Below are 4,695 nucleotides of genomic sequence, written 5' to 3'. Positions count from 1 at the left end.
GCAGTAGTTACTAAAGTCTGAAGCATCTTGAAGAGTGCAAGCTAAGAATGAGCTGCTAAGGTTAAGCAACTCTAATAGCAGCTTGCAAATTTAGACCAAAAGTCTTCAATTTTACTGCACTTAGACACATTTTGCTGCATTTTCAGTGGAAACAGTAGAATGACTTTTTGGTCAAACACATTTTGCTGCATTTTCAGTGGAAAGAATAGAATGACTTTTTGGTCAGTTTTCAGTTGGCATAGCTGAGGAAAGCTTCATTAGGAATTTCTTAACTATTTTAGCTTGAATAGCCTGTGTTTAACTTTAGAGTAGCAGCTGAGGAGGTAAGTGTTAACAGCCCCCATCTGATGGCCCACATTCTCCAGGTACATTGATTTCCCTGAAATTGCACTCAAATTTTGTGAAAAGGAATTAAATATCTATTCTTATGTATGCGAATATCTATATATATTTTATATATATTAATATATATATAAATAAAATGTTATGAGACACAGCCTGGTCTTGGAGAACTAAAGCATGATGGTCTCCTTTTGAGTCAGGAACAGGTGTACAAAGTTTATAAAGGAGAAAAAAACTGCTCTTTCCCAGCAAGTGGGATGATTTGACGTGTGCATATTCCTGCAGATCCATCCTGTGGCTTGTGCAGCCTTTGGCTTTAATCATGGGGATTTGCAGGTGCTAAATTAGCCACAGGAGGGCCCATGGTCTGTTCTCTGAATGCAGCAGGAACATATTGAGATGAATAATGAAATTAGGTCTCAATTGCCTTTACTGCACATCAGAGTAGCTCCAAAATTCATGAGAACAAAGCATTACATGCTGGATTAATTGAACAAAGCATATAGGTGAGAGCTTTTTGAGGGTTCTGTCTTGGAAACAGGTGAGAGCTGTGGGTGATAGTGGGTTCTTTCAGCTAAAAGGCCAAGAAGAGTTCCTATAGATAGATAATGATGATTTCTCTGAGCAGTGAAATGCCACAGGAGCTGCCCCATGCACAGTTTGGAGTCATCATGTGTTTAAATTCTTACACTGTGCAATGATAATGTTGTGCTTTCATGGGCTGCAAGTGGGGACAGATGAATTTCATATTCCATAAAGCCCCATGTGAGGCTGGCTGTGTGACAGGAGAGTCTGTAGACTGTGATGGTGCTTCTGGCCTGCTGCAGTTCACTTTCAAACCCAGAATTCAAAGTACTTATGATAATTCCTATAAATAATGCATTACTAGCCAAAAACACATAAAAGGTCAGAGCTTTAGTGAGTTTTACTTAGTGAATTCTTTTCTTCAGCTGCAAATTATGCCTTCTCTATTTCATTGTCTTCTTTGTGTGTTCAGTAGCTTGACTGCTATTACTCTTTCATTAAATATCAGAGAAGTGCTACAGAGGTTACATAAACTTGCTGTGTTTCCTAAGAATTAAAACATCAGCTGCAAATCAGCAGAAATTAAACACAGCTGCAGCATTTTCTCCCAGCTCAGTAGCTGGCATGGGGCTCCCTCTGGCAGCCAGGTGAGTGTTCCTTGGGTATCCCTGCTATGGTTTGGGGCTGGGAAGGGCAGGCTGTGTGTCTCTCACTCATAGGAGTGCACAGGGAGTTCATAATTTTCAAGGTATCTTAGAGTAGGGGCCAAAAAATTAGAATAAATTAACCTGGACTCGGAAGTGAGCCAAGATCACATCCAGTAAGGGCCTGTGACAGAAAGGCTCACTGAGATGCTCCTGGGGAAATGTAAATTGTTTACATGTGACCATGGAGTTCAAGACAGGTCTTCTGGCTGCATTTTGAGTTTCATGACACTGGAGAGATCATAGAATCATAGAAATGTTTGGGGTGGGACCTTAAGGGCCATCTGGTTCAAACCCCCCCTGCCATGGCAGAGACATCCACTGTCCCAGGTTGCTCCAAGCCCCATCCAGCCTGGCCTTGAACACTGCCAGGGATGGGGCATCCACAGCTTTCTGAGCAAACTGTGCTAGATAAAATCACCAAGCACAAAATTTGGGTCAGCTGGAACACTTGTTACCACCTTGACATGCACTGGCTTGATTCTGACCTTTGAAAAGTGATCCAAGTTGTCTGACAGTGCAATGCTTCACGTCTTCAAAAACCTAAACCACTCTTTTTTATAAAAATGAAACGAGAAATTTCAATTTCCAAATGTTCTTCCTGGTTGTCTTAATGTTGCAGAAATGTATAAGAACGTGTTGGTTTAGGAATTATCTTTTGTTTTGATAAATCAGCATTTTTTGGCCCAAAAAAGAAGTTTAAAAAAAAAAATTCTGATCACTTTTGGTAAGCATCACCTTGCTTATGCATCACCCTGATCAATCTTTTATTTTCTGGCCCAGGGTAATCACTTTCTTCTTCCTTCATGTCCTTTGTCATTTAAACAGCCTCCTCTAGTCTTTATACTGGCTTCATCACCTTTCAGACCTCATCTTCCTCTCTGCCACCCCAATAGGGGCTTGAAAGGCAGCAGGTACCTGTGCTGGATCTGCAGTCTGCACTCTCTGCACTTTTCATTCTCAGATGTTACTCAGAACTTATTCGAGGATTTTTCCCCCCCTGTTTTCTTGCCTGTCTCTGTCAGAAACTCCTTCTACAATAAAAAGTCAGCCTGCTGGAAGGACCAGCATCCCCCATCTCAGCACCTGGGGGAGGGAGCAAGCAAGGAGCTGTGCTGTTCTGCAGAACTCTGCCTCCTTCTGACAATTGCATTTGGGGAGGTGAAGTTTTATGTTTAAAACAATCAAAGCAACCCAAACAAATCCAAGTTTTTCTCACCTGACTCAGAAGAGCAGCTTTGCAGTGCCAGCTGTGCCACTGCCATGTGGTACTGGAGGCTGCAGGGGTTTTGAGCAGCAGCCCCTGGAGATGGGATAACTCTGGATCCTACAAGCCATCGGTCAGGTTTTAATACCAGCACCTCTTGTGCTGCTGCTGTCTTACAAAAAAACAGCTGCTGGTGAGTTTAATGCTGGGCATCACTTGAACAGATGTCATCCAAAAGCAAGAGAAGCTGTCTGTGATCCCTGATCACCCCTGGTGTGCAGCTGATGGCCCAGGCTGGAGGGGTCTGTGCTGCTGGGCTCTTGCACCAGGACCCTGTAGCACAGAGCCTGGGCACTGTGTGGGGCTGTGCTGCAGGGATGAGCAGCTGGATCTGATTTCTCCAGGAAATCTGCTGCTCCTGGGCTGCTGGAAGATGTGACATGAGCTGATGTAAGAAGAAGGTGCAGCACATTCCTGCCAGCATCGATCAAGCCACTCCAAATTTTGCCCTGCAAGGATCAGACAGCATAGTCCAGAAATCTCAGGAGCTGCAGAGGGCATAATCCCCAGGAATACATACCCTGCTGACATACCCAGCTCCAGCAAAATAAACAGGGCAAAAATCAAAACTCCAGGGGCTCTTTTGGGCAGCAGAGACCTTGTCCACACAAGCAGAGCTGATTGATTTCTGTGCAGAGCTCTGCAGCAGGGAAATTCTTTGCAACATTTCTCCTTGCTTGACTGAAGCATACAGACAGTGCAGCCAGTGACATCCTCACCCCAGAAAGGATCCAAACACAGCTGAGCTGAGGTGCAGCACAGGTGAAGTCAGTGGGGCTGGAGATGTGCTGAGCATCACGAGCAGCTCCAGGGCTGGAGCTCTGCTCCCAGCCATAGCAGGGCAGCACAGACTGTCACTGCTAAGGGCTGGAGGTCAGACATGAATAATCCTCCTACCAAACCTGCCACAGGTCACCTTCCAAGCACCTTGCTGGAACAGTTGAGTAAGAGTGAATAAAAACATCAGCAAAAGAGCCACGCTCAGTCGTAAGCACCTGAGTTATCAGCTGAGTGGAAAAAGATAGCAACAGTGTCAGACAGCATAACCAATCCTGATCATTTTACTCAGAATTTTAGCAATTTTTTGGTCTTTTCATGCAGAGAAATCACCTGGTATCACCAGGGCAGATCCTGCTGCCACTGTTTAGCTTTTACTTCACCTTTACTCCCACAGGTTGTGGTGCTGCTGGGATGGGAGTCCTACCACAGCACAAATGAGTCTGTTCTGAGCACAAATTGAAGGTACAGCCTGGGGACTCATGGTTCTCTTGGTGGAACTCAGCTGCAAAGGATAAACATTCCCATAACTGTAGACACCCCAGGGTATTCAAAGCACCCCTATAGGCTGGATTTGGCACAGGAGACACACAGCCTCCAAAACTGGCAGCTGAAGACCACAGAGAGGATGAGAGACGACGTGAGTGCGCGCGGGGCGCTCCACAGTGAGACATCTCAGGGTCATAGAATCACTTTCACTGGAATTACATTTAAGGTCATAGAGTCCTGTTGGTAACCCAGCACTGCCAAATCCATCACTTAAATCCTGTCCCCAAGTGCCTCATCCCACAGAGACCTGCAGGGATGGTGACTCCACACTGCCCTGGGCAGCCTGTTGCACTGCTTGACAACCCTTTAAGAGAAGAAATTTTTCCTAATATCCAATCTAAACTTCCCCTGGCTCAACTTGAGCAGTTTCCTCTCATCCCAAACCAAAACAGCAGGAGGCTCAAGGTTTGAACCCCACCTTCAATCTCCACTAATATGGGAACCAAAGACATCCATCAGTGCTTATGATGAGAAAAACTGGGGTTTTAGGGTTTTTCCCAACAATCAAACATTGGAAGTAGACCATGAAGC

The sequence above is a fragment of the Geospiza fortis genome, unplaced genomic scaffold (assembly GCF_000277835.1).
Source record: "Geospiza fortis unplaced genomic scaffold, GeoFor_1.0 scaffold282, whole genome shotgun sequence".
NCBI lineage: Eukaryota > Metazoa > Chordata > Aves > Passeriformes > Thraupidae > Geospiza > Geospiza fortis.
The sequence above is the reverse complement of the archived record's forward strand: the minus strand, read 5'-3'. Positions refer to the sequence as shown.